Here is a 14,047-nt window from a genome sequence, read left to right on the forward strand (position 1 = left end):
CTTCTTTTTACAGTGGTGAGCACTATTAACAGTTGTTAAAAGTTTTTTAGCTGAAGTGACACAAAATAACACATTTGAAGTATTAATAATTTCTGTAAAAATTTTGGCAGAGTGCCATCTGTATTTTGAATGAAACAATTCTTCAAAAACCTATAAAAAGCACTTCAAATATATTTCTCAATCTCAAACTCCAACATCCAAATCAAAACAATAAGTTTCTTAACATTTGTCTACTCAATCCACAATAATTTTTCAGTGTTTTCAAAAGCTGAGATAAAAGAAATATATCACAATATTTACAAACCAAAATAATTTTACAAATTTAGTTTACAACTTTAATGTACAATTTTAATTTACAACTGCTCCAAACCAAGAACACTATATACATACAGTGAACATACATTACAATACAAAATGCAAAATATGGTATACTCAATATATCCGATGAACTCTCAATATAGCATTAGCAGCCTAGTCTGCTGCCCTGTCAGTCAGTCTACCTGCGACAGTAATGAAAAGCTATTGCTGAGTAAAATTTACTCAGTGGTGCACAATGACAATTTGAAATGCGATATATAAATCTTTTATTGATAACTCACAAATCAAATAATTCACAATTCCATTTCACAATTTACAAAGTTCATATAACACAAATTTGATCAAACAATTGAATAACAGAGTTTTGCCAATCAATAACATCATTTGATCAAATAACTGAATAATACAGTATTGCCAATCAATAACACCATTTGATCAAACAACTGAATAACACAGTTTAGGCCATGACACAATTTTTTCGCACATGCCGTGTTGTACACCACGACAAGACACACTCACCCCAATAATCAAAATCAATGAGGGAGGAAGCTAGCTAGATAATGAGTACTCATCCATACTCACCTCAGACTGGCAAGTCCAAGAGGGAGGGACATAATCACACTTACCCTAGACTGATAAGTCAAAGAGGAAGGAATATAATAATAGTGTCATGCCAAGTGTGAATCAAAACAATTCCAAATCATAATATTTAAATATTTCATACAAACTACAAATCATATTTTATCTCAGAATTTCCATTTGCAAAGTAGGCAACACAATAATTTCCAATTAAGATTTCCAAAGCCAAAATAATCAAAAAATTATTCATAACTCATTTCTCCAAATAAATTTTCTGGTAAAAGTAGTGAATAAAAAAAAGTATTGTGCACAGACACAATTTAAAACTATAATATTCAATTAAATTTTTAAGTAGAAACTGAGAAATCAAATTATTGTGCACAAACACAATTTAGAACAATAACATACAAATAATCATAATTTATTTCAATTGAAAAATTCAAAAGAAATAACTATTGTGCAAAAACCTCTGATATATGACTCTTGGCCCTGACTCAATGTTCCTTATGCTTCTCAATATCCTTTTTAACTGAAACACACAATTTAAAGTGTTTCAGTACTCAATGAATTTGTTTCTAATAATAAAATCCAATATTTAAATTTTCTTGTTACTGTTCCCTTCAATTCATTTCATTAGTCAACCTATAATGTTGACCCTTGATGCACTCTAAGTGAGTCAATTCTAATGTTACCAATATGTCATATTTTATAGCCTTTTGGTGTTGGTATATGTTACCAAATTCATTTACAAGTGTATTGCATTTTATTGCAATTTACCAGATTTTGGTGTACTATTTTGACCTAGTCGGATGACCTAGTTCCCTCCGTTTTTGGGTTCTGGTCCAAACTACAAACTTGTAAGTCTATGTCTTATTGCACGCGGGGAAAAATTTGAGGTTATTCTGAGTTGTGTAGACCATGATATGGTCAATTTACCAATGCTGGATAGAATGCACTAAAATGGTAAGCTTAGGCCATTTTTAGTTTACTGTTGGTTTGGCCAGTTTTGGCACTTGAACTTATGCAAGCTATTTGGCTTGGTTTTTGCCATTTCTGGGCTTTGGTGTCTCCATAAGAATTGTAGATCTATGTCTAAACTATTCATGGTAAAAATTTCAGGTCATTTGGACCTATTTTGAGTAAGTTATAGTCAAAATACTAACTGCTGCCCAAATGGTCAATTTTCAAGCTTTCAAGTCACTAATCCGAATTTGGTCATTTTTCAAGTTACTTTCCGGACAGAATTTAGGTAGGCTTTCTTCATGAAAGTTGGCAAATTTTGTGCCTAGTTTCACCTCCAATTGACCTCATACCAATTGGAGTTACACACTTAGGGTTATAGGTCCATTTGCACACTGCCTTCTATACGCTTTCCAAACACCAAACTAGCACAGATTCACCAACTACCTCCTCACTTCTCCATACCATTCTGCATTTGGCACTAACAAAAACCATTCAATTCTCTACATTATAGGTCAACTTGGATAGAATATAACCACTTCCAAAATACACCAAATGCAGTCATAATTCACAAGTTCAATCCCAACAATATATACACATAAATACTTCTAATTATCACACAAACTTCCATCATCAAATTACATACCTATCACTACTATTCCACACACATATATGATGCCATTCTTTGTATAATATTTCAACAACATTTCATGAATTTGAACCTTATCAATTTCCATTTTGAGGTTGCCTAAAAATTACACATACACATTAACTTCCATTTTTACTTTTCAAGCTTACAAATCAAACTTTATACATAAAAACCAACTCTAATACATTTAAACACTTAATTTAACATCTCAACAACCATTTACATGCAAAGACAAGCTACACAAGATGAAGTTCCATGGCTGCCAAAATGCTCCATCACCAACAATTCATCAAACCTCAAAAATTCTTCCATAATTCAACTACCCACAACTTTAGTTACACTTTTAATGAAACAAGAATTGAAAATAACCACTTACCTCTTTTGGACTTCTTCAAAACTCCACCAAAACTTATCTTTCTTGCTCCCTTATTGCTGCCCAAGGTGTGTAGGCAAAGATTAATGAAGGAAGTTCAAGAATTTAGCTTGAAATGAAGGTGATCTCAAGCTTGCATGGGTGGTTTCCATGGTGGAAAGTTGGAACACCATTTTCGGCCATGGGAGAGCTTGGTGAGGATGCTGAAGTGAGTGGAAGATTCTGCCCTCATTTTAAGTATTAATGTATCCAGTTAGTGCTCCACTAAACCTAGGGTAACTATATTATAATCCAAGGTTTCCATAATTCACATTTTGCCACCATTTCTTTCACCATTTACATTATGCACCACAATTTTAATTTTCATGACATTTTCAAATGTAATATCATTTATTTTTAATGGATATTTAGGTGAAAAGACAATTCGGGGTGTCAAATGATGACAATGCCCCTATTCGGGTTGCATTCCCGATTTTTCAGTAACACCGAGTTTTGTTATTTTCTCGATTTCTCGTTTTTCTTTGTACTAATTAATTTATTTTTCTTTGATCTTTCTAATGATATTTATACTTCAATAGACATTTATTTAAGTCCTAAAAATATTTTCCAGGGTTCCCCATGGTCCAGGGCTAGTCAACGATCCTCGCCGCAACTTCTCGGTGCGGTCACCCATCGCTAGGGTTCTCGGCTCATTTAACTTGGTTACATTTCATTGCTATTATTTTTTCTTTGTTTTTCTTGTATTTCATTATTTTATGTCTCCTCATCAATATTTAAGTGTAGTTCTAGGCATCCTAGCCGTCCGAACAACACTAGTCACCGAAACAGTAGAATGCACTATCAAACATAGGGGTGTTACAATTGACACCTAGCATAGCATGCCATGGCCACCCAATCAATAAGAAGGAATACCTTAAATGAACCTTTAATCATATGTTACCATGTACTAGAATCTCTCTGTTACAAAATCTCAATTCCAGCTGGAGTCATGGTTAATGTCAAACTCCATTCGCTATGAATATTATGTTCTCTTTTAATTCCTATTCTTGATTAATTAGATTTTCTTATAAGAAACTCTTTTCTAACTAAATCTATCTATCCTGGTCAGGAACTTAAATCATCAAGAATAATTAAATGAACATAGGATTTTATCCCTATTTACTTAGGGTAACGGATTCCATCTTGATTAACACCTATCTCCATATATAACTAGTAGGAGACGACACATGCCCATATACCCATACACAGTACAAATATGAGAGAAGTATCAAACTCAAATCATGTATATACAAGATAACTGTGTTATCTAAGATCTAAAGATTATATGCACTAATATGATATATGACAATATATTGACAAGAGTAAACTCTATGTGCTTATCATAAGCGTCACTGGTTCGGCCTACTTATCGTGTATAAGTGCCTATCATGTTCGTTATGTGGCATGAGACTCACCACTCTATCTTATTTATATCTCATATTAATACTTTGGGAACAAACATGATTATAATCTTTCTGGATAAGTCATGTCCTTTGTAAAGTATCCTCGATTGTGAACCAATTTATGATACTTTGTGATGGAAATACTGTTACTCATACTCTTAACAACTTAAGAATAGAATTTCTAACAAAATATCAATGGACCTTTTCAATTACACATAAATGGATTATGTAAATAGAAAAGTGAAATTGCCTTTTATTAATAAAATTATGTACAAGATACATACAAAATGATATGCTCTAGGGCATACTACTAACAATCTCCCACTAGCACTAGAGCCATTCCTTATAATATCTTAGACTCATCTTCTCAAGATGTCGGTCTAACTGAGCTTGTGACATAGGCTTTGTAAATGGATCAAATGGATTTTTGGCTGATGTTATTTTCTGCATGGCTACATCACCTCGCCCAACTATCTTTCTGATAATGTGATAGCGCCTTTCTATGTGTTTGGATTTCTAGTGAGACCGGGATTCCTTAGCCTGTATGACCACTCCATTGTTGTCACAGTAGAGAGGAACTGTTGACTCAATGGAAGGAACTACTACAAGTTCTATCATGAACTTCTTTATCCAAACAGCCTCTTTTGCAGCATCTGATGTAGCAATGTACTCGGCCTCTGTAGTGGAATCAGCAGTCGTACCCTATTTGGAACTCTTCCAACTAACTGCACCTCCATTACAAATGAACACAAAATCAGAGGTAGACTTTCTATCATCGATATCTGATTAAAAATCAGAATCAGTATAACCATCCAATTGTAGATCGCCACCTCCATAAATCAAAAATAAATCCTTAGTTCTTCTCATGTACTTAAGGATATTCTTAACAACTATCCAGTATTCCAAAACTGGATTGGATTGAAACTTGCTAGTCAAACTAACAGCATACACGATATCTGACCTCGTACACAACATTGCATACATTAAACTTCCAATAGCTGAGGCATATGGAATCCTGGCCATTTTGTCTCTTTCTTCAGGTGTCTTTGGAGACATCTCTTTAGAAAAATGGATACCATGTCTTACTGGTAACAATCCTCTCTTGGAATCAAGCATGTTAAACCTTTTTAACATCTTTTCAAAGTATAGCCTTTGGGATAAACCAATTATTCTTTTCACTCTATCTCTATAGATGTGAATTCCAAGAATATAGGTTGTTTCCCCTAAGTATTTCATGGAGAACGTATTTGACAACTATAACTTGACAGTTGTCAATATACCTTTTTCATTGCCTATTAACAAAATGTCATCTACATATAAGACAACGAAAGTCGTAGCACTCTCACTAACCTTCTTATATACACATGGCTCATCCATATTTTTGATAAAACCAAATGATTTAATGGCTTCATTAAAATAGATGTTCCAACTCCTCGAAACTTGTTTCAATCCATAAATGGATCGTTTTAGCTTGCAAACCTTGGAACTATCTTGGGATTCAAAACCCCTAGGTTGTTCCATGAAAATGTTTTCATCAATGTTTCCATTGAGAAAAGCTGTTTTGATATCCATCTGCCAAATTTCATAATCATAGTATGCAGCTATTGCTAATAAAATCCTAATTGATTTAAGCATGGTAATAGGAGAGAAAGTCTCCTCATAGTCGATTCCTTGCCTTTGGAAAAACTCTTTCACAACTAGCCTTGTCTTATAGGTCTCTACCTTTCCATTAGAACCAATTTTCTTCTTGAAAACCCATTTATTTCCTATAGGTACAATACCTTCAGGTGGGTTAATAAGATCCCAAACTTGGTTCTTATTGAAGGAGCGAAAGCATGAAAAACACAAGTTTAGATCATTGAAATTCAAAATTTTTTTTTTTAGAGTCACATGCATCATGCAAGATTTATTTTTATCTATTTGATTTCAATGATAAATAGCATATTAAAACTCTTTTAGTATATTTTTGGATCTACATTTTTCATTTAAGATTTTAGAATTAACAGATTAATCCATTAAAACCCTAGATTAGATCAACAATAAGTGCACTAACCTTTTGATACATTGCAGCATGTTTTGCACCTTTGGGATGTGTCTTTAGGACACCAAATGCTGTCCCTCTAGCTTGTCCACACCAAGATCACCAATGGCAGCCCTTGAACAGCTTTTAAATCTTTTTCTATGAATTAGAAAATCAAGTTTTGCCTTTTGAGAGATTACAGATGTAAACATGACACTAGAAATAATTTCTAGTATTTTTAATTCAAGAGATTGTTTGCTAATCTCTTTGAATTGATGAGAGATGAAGAAGAAGAGAAGGGAGAGCAGCCAAGGTGAAGGAACGGAAGCGTGAAAAACACAAGATTATACCATTGAATTCAAAAATTTTCACCTAGGGTCACAAGCACCATGCAAGATTTATTTTTATCTATTTGATTTCAATGATAAACAACATATTAAAACTCTTTTAATATGTTTTTTGGATCTGTATTTGCCATTTAAGATTTTAAAATTAATCAGATTAATTTTAGAACCCTAGATTAAATCAAGAACGATTACACTAACCTCTTGATGTGCTGCAGCTTGTATGCGCCTTTGAGATTCGTCTTCAGGACACCAGATGTTGTCCCTCTAGCTTGTCCACACCAAGAACACCTATGGCAGCCCTTGAACAGCTTCTAAAGCCTTTTCTATTAATTAGAAATTCAAGTTCTGCCTCTCTTTGAATTGATGAGAGATGAAGAGAAATAGCTGGAGAGGCTCAAAGTGGCGTGACATATGAGAGGAGAGGCTGCCGGTTGTGTTTTCTTTTCATAACCCCACTTAAATAGCTAGGTTAACACATTAAACCCTAACCACATGTCACCTTTTGATTAGCTCTAGGTTTAAGTGACCCAATCACATTGTGCCAAGTGTCAAACCTATATTTAATCTTGATTTTAATCATCTTACATGATTAAAAAACATATGGCAAGCTTATGTGTTATGCCATGTGTCACCATCTCATGGTGCCACGTGTCACACTGCAAAATGACCAAAATGCCCCTGTGTCTTAATTTTGAGTTCTCAACCCAAAATAATTATTTTTCTTCTTCTAATTAATTTATATCAAATATAAATTAATTAATTAATCTCTATTAATTAATTTCTCATCAATTAAATTCATATTTAAACACTTTAAATATAAATTTAATTTATACTACACATCCAATAATCTAGATTTGGTTTCAAGTCATGCTAGGGACTTTGCAATTTTATTGCAAACCAAATCTATTTAATTAATCAATTAAACTCTTTAATTAATTAATTAAATCATATTTAAATAGGTGATAACTTGTGTATGTGTGTGACTTACTAGGCTCATCACTAATTGGCAATGAGACATGATATCAACTCTTAATATCATCGAACTCTTACTTACCATAAATGATTTCTCTAAATCATTTTATGAACCTCATAGACCATGGTTAACACCTAGCATAGCATGCCATGGCCACCCAATTAGTAATAAGATTTACCTTAAATGAACCTATAATCATATGTTACCATGCACTAGAATCTCTCTGTTACAAAATCCCAACTCAAGTTGAGTCATGGTTTATGTCAAACTCCATTTGCTATGAATATTATGTTCTCTTTTAATTCAGTTCTTGATTAAAAGATTTTCTCATCGAAACTCTTTTACAATAAATCTATCTGTCTGGCAGGAACTTGAAACATCAAGAACAATTAAATGAACATAGGATTTTAACTCTATTTACTTAGAGGAACAGATTCCATCTTGATCAACACCTACCTCCATATATAACTAGCAGGAGCCAACACATGCCCATATACCCATACATAGTACAAGTATGAAAGCGAGATCAAACTCAAACTACCTATATACAAGATAATGTGCTATCTCAGTCTAAAGATTATATGCACTGATATGATTTATGACAAAACATTGACAAGAGTAAACTCCATGTGCTTGTCATAAGTGTCACTGGTTCGGCCTACTTATCATTTATAAGTGCCTATCAAGTTTGTTATATGGCATGAGACTCACCATTCCATCTTATTTATATCTCATATTAATAACTTGGGAACAAACATGAATACAATCTTTCTGGATAAGTCATGTCCTTATTATGAAGTATCCTCGATTGTGAACCTATTTATGATACTTTGTGCTAGAAATATTGTCACTCATATTCTTAACAACTTAAGAATAATATTTCTAACAAAATATCAATGGACCTTTTCTATTACACATAAATATATTATGTAAACGGAAAAGTGGAAATGCCTTTTATTAATAAAATATATACAAGATACATACTAAATGATATGCTCTAGGGCATACTACTAACACAAGGGTGGCGGCACAAAGAGATGAATGGTAGCTTATGTTTTTGTTCTTTCATCCTTACACTTATATAGCTAGGTCACAACTTAAAACCCTTGCCACATGTCACCTTCTGATTGGCTCTGGGTTTAATTGACCCAATCACATTGTGCCAAGTGTCAAACCTATATTTAATCTTGACTTTAATCATCTTCTATGATTAAAAGACATATGGCAAGCTTATGTATAGTGCCATGTGTCACCATGTCACGGTGCCACATGTCACCCTGTGAAATGATCAAAATACCCCTGTGTTTTAATTTTAAGTTCTCAACCGAAAATAATTATTTCTCTTCTTCTAATCAATTTATATCAAATATAAATTAACTAATTAATCTCTACTAATTAATTTCTCATTAATTAAATTCATATTTAAATAATTTAAATATAAATTTAACTTACACTATACATCCAATAACTTAGATTTGGTTTCAAGCCATGCTAGGAACTTTGTAATCCAATTGCAAACCAAACCTATTTAATTAATCAACTAAAGTCTTTAATTAACTAATTAAATCATATTTAATTTGGTGATTACTTGTGTATGTGTGTGACTTACTAGGCTCATCACTAATCGACAATGAGACATGATATCAACTCTTAATATCATCAGAACTCTTTCTTACCATAAATGATTTATCAAAATCATTTTATGCACCTCATAGAGCATGGTTAACACCTAGCATTGCATGCCATGGCCACCCAATTAGTAATAAGGTTTACCTTAAATGAACCTATAATCATATGTTACCATGCACTAGAATCTCTCTGTTATAAAATCTTAATTTGAGCTGGAGTCATGGTTTATGTCAAACCCCATTTGCTATGAATATTATGTTTTCTTTTAATTCCAGTTCTTGATTAAAAAGAATTTCTCATCAGAAATTCTTTTCTGATTAAATCTATCTGTCCTGGCCAAGAACTTGAAACATCAAGAACAATTAAATGAACATAGGATTTTATCTCTATTTACTTAGAGGAACAGATTCCATCTTAATCAACACGCAACCCCATATATAACTAGTAGGAGCCAACACATGCCCATATACCCATACACAATACAAGTATGAAAGCAGTATCAAACTCAAACCACCTATATACAAGATAACTGTGCTATCTCAAGTCTAAAGATTATATGCACTGATATGATTTATGACAATACATTGACAAGAGTAAACTCCATGTGCTTGTCATAAACGTCACTAGTTCGACCTACTTTTCATGTATAAGTGCCTATCATGTTTGTTATATGGCATGAGACTCACCATTCCATCTTATTTATATCTCTTATAAATAACTTGGGAACAAATATGAATACAATCTTTCTAGATAAGTCATGTCCTTATTGTGAAGTATCCTCAATTGTGAACCTATTTATGATACTTTGTACTAGAAATACTGTCACTCATATTCTTAACAACTTAAGAATAGAATTTCTAACAAAATATCAATGGACCTTTTCTATTACACGTAAATATATTATGTAAACAAAAAAGTGAAAATGCCTTTTATTAATAAAAACATGTATAATTTACATACTAAATGGTATGCTGTAGGGCATACTACTAAAAATCTCCCACTTGCACTAGAGTCATTCATTACAATATCTTAGATCCATCTTCTCAAGATGTCAGTCATGCTGAGTCTGTGACATAGGCTTAGTGAATGGATCAGCTGGATTTTCAGCGGATGCTATTTTCTACATGGCTACATCGCCTCGTCCAACTATTTCTCTGATAATGTGGTAGCGCCTTTCTATGTGTTTGGATTTCTAGTGAGACCGGGGTTCCTTAGCCTATATGACTGCTCCATTGTTGTCACAGTGAAGTGGAACTGCTGACTCAATGGAAGGAACTACTGCAAGTTCTGTCACGAACTTCTTTATCCAAATAGCCTCCTTTGCAGCATCTGATGCAACAATATACTCAGCCTCGATAGTGGAATCTGCAATCATACTCTGTTTGGAACTCTTCCAACTGACTGCACCTCCATTACAAATGAACACATACCCAGAGGTAGACTTTCTATCATCGATATCTGATTGGAAATCAGAATGAGTATAACCATCCAATTGCAAGTCTCCACCTCTATAAATCAAGAATAAATCCTTAGTTCTTCTCAAGTACTTAAGGATATTCTTGACAGTTATCTAGTGTTCCAAACCTGGATTAGATTGATACCTACTAGTCAAACTAACAACATATGTGATATCCGGCTTAGTACACAACATTGCATACATTAAACTTCCAATAGCCAAAGCATATGGAATCCTTGCCATTTTATCTCTTTCTTCAGATGTCTTTGGAGACATCTCTTTAGAAAGGTGGATACCGTGTCTTACTGGTAACAATCGTCTCTTGGAATCAAGCATGTTAAACCTCTTTAACACCTTTTCCAAGTATAGACTTTGGGATAAACTAATTATTTTTTTCACTCTATCTCTATAGATGCGAGTTCTAAGAATATAGGTTGCCTCCCCTAAGTCTTTCATGGAGAATGTATTTGACAACCATATCTTCATAGTTATCAACATACCTGTGTCATTACCTATCAATAGAATATTATCCACATATAAGACAAGGAAAATGATAACACTATCACTAACCTTCTTATAATCACATGGCTCATCCTCATTTTTAATAAAACCAAATGACTTAATGTCTTCTTCAAAATGGATGTTCCAACTCCTTGAAGCTTGTTTTAACCCATAAATGGATCGCTTTGGCTTGCGCACTTTGAAACCATCTTGGGTGTCACACCCTACCCCTCTGTAAGGCATAACATGATCCCGTAGTATACCTAATGAATTACCAACTCCGTCTACTGATAACCCATTAAATATACTACAAGGGATTTTAAAAACTTTTCTTACTTCTTTTACAGTGGTGAGCACTATTTACAAGTGTTAAAAACCTTTTTGATCTGAAGTGATAGAACTAACACATTTGATTTATTTGGAATTTCTGTAAAAATTTTGGCAGAATGCCATCTGTATTTTGGATAAAACAGTTCTTCAGAAAACCTGTAAAAAGCACTTCAATTATTTTCCAAATCTCAACTCCAACATTTTTCTCAATACAACATATTTCTCAACTCAAATCCACAGTGATTTTTCAAAAGCTGAGATATAGGAAATATAATACAATTTTTTACAAGTCAAAATAACTCATAATTATTTTACAACCTCAAGTTATAATTTGAATTTACAACTGCTCAAACCAAAACAATATGTACATACAGTGGTCATACATTCTGATTACAAAATGCAAAAAGCGGTATACTCGTTATACCGAAAAATCTCTCATTGGAGGTACTAGCGGCCTAGTCTGCTTTTACTGTCATCTGTCTACTGCGGCGGCAATAAAAGCTATCACGAGACAATGTCTCAGTGGTGCACAACATTAACCAAATACAACTTTAAATCACAACTCATAAACCATATAAATAGTGGATACGTAAAACCATAGTTAAATTCAAGACAATGAATGTCATAAGGAATTTAAACTCCCATTCACAAATTATCAAAATTCATAATAACACAATTTAGTCAAATAGTTTAAGAATACCGTATTGCCAATTCATACACAATTTGATCAAATTACTGAATAACACAGTGTTGCCGATCAATATCACAATTTGATCAAATAACTGAATAATATCGTTTTGCAAATCAATAACACAATTCGATCAAATAACTGAATAATATCATTTTGCAAATCAATAATACAATTCGATCAAATAAATGAATAATATCGTTTTGCAAATCAATAATACAATTCGATCAAATAACTGAATAATATCGTTTTGCAAATCAATAATACAATTCGATCAAATAACTGAATAATATCGTTTTGCAAATTAATAACACAATTCGATCAAATAACTGAATAATATCGTTTTGCAAATCAATAATACAATTCGATCAAATAACTGAATAATATAGTGTTGCCAATTAATATCACAATTCGATCAAATAATTGAAGAATACAGTGTTGCCAATTAATATCACAATTCGATCAAATAATTGAAGAATACAGTGTTGCCAATTAATATCACAATTCGATCAAATAATTGAAGAATACAGTGTTGCCAATTAATATCACAATTCGATCAAATAATTGAAGAATACAGTGTTGCCAATTAATATCACAATTTAAGCCATGACACAATTTTTCCGTACATGTCGTGTTGTACACCACGACAAGACATACTCACCCCAATAATTGAAATCAATGAGGGAGGAAGCTAGCTATATAATGAGAACTCATCCACACTCACCTTAGACTGGTAAGTCAAGGAGGGAGGAACATAATCACACTCACCCCAGACTGATAAGTCAAAGAGGGAGGAATAATCACACTCACCCCATTAATGGAGGAGGAACATAGTATCAGTGTCATGCCAATTGTGAGTCAAAACAATTCCAAACATTTTATTCAAATGATCCGTAAGAATCCAATAAATTTCCAAAGTTATAATTTCATTCACAAAATTGTTAGTAGTATGCCCTAGAGCATATCATTTAGTATGTATCTTGTACATATTTTTAATAATAAAAGGCATTTCCACTTTTCCGTTTACATAATATATTTATGTGTAATAGAAAAGGTCCATTGATATTTTGTTAGAAATATTATTCTTAAGTTGTTAAGAATATGAGTGACAATATTTCTAGCACAAAGTATCATAAATAGGTTCACAATCGAGGATACTTCATAATAAGGACATGACTTATCCAGAAAGATTGTATTCATGTTTGTTCCCAAGTTATTTATATGAGATATAAATAAGATGGAATGGTGAGTCTCATGCCATATAACAAACATGATAGGCACTTATAAATGATAAGTAGGCCGAACCAGTGACACTTATGACAAGCACATGGAGTTTACTCTTGTCAATGTTTTGTCATAAATCATATCAGTGCATATAATCTTTAGACCTGAGATAGCACAGTTATCTTGTATATAGGTAGTTTGAGTTTGATACTGCTTTCATACTTGTACTATGTATGGGTATATGGGCATGTGTTGGCTCCTACTAGTTATATATGGAGGTAGGTGTTGATCAAGATGGAATCTGTTCCTCTAAGTAAATAGAGATAAAATCCTATGTTCATTTAATTGTTCTTGATGTTTCAAGTTCCTGGCCAGGACAGATAGATTTATTCAAAAGAGTTTCGATGAGAAAAATCTTTTAATCAAGAACTGGAATTAAAAGAGAACATAATATTCATAGCAAATGGAGTTTGACATAAACCATGACTCGGCTTGAGTTGGGATTTTGTATAGAGAGATTCTAGTGCATGGTAACATATGATTATAGGTTCATTTAAG

This window comes from Hevea brasiliensis, chromosome 1 (genome assembly GCF_030052815.1).
Source record: "Hevea brasiliensis isolate MT/VB/25A 57/8 chromosome 1, ASM3005281v1, whole genome shotgun sequence".
NCBI classification, from domain to species: domain Eukaryota; kingdom Viridiplantae; phylum Streptophyta; class Magnoliopsida; order Malpighiales; family Euphorbiaceae; genus Hevea; species Hevea brasiliensis.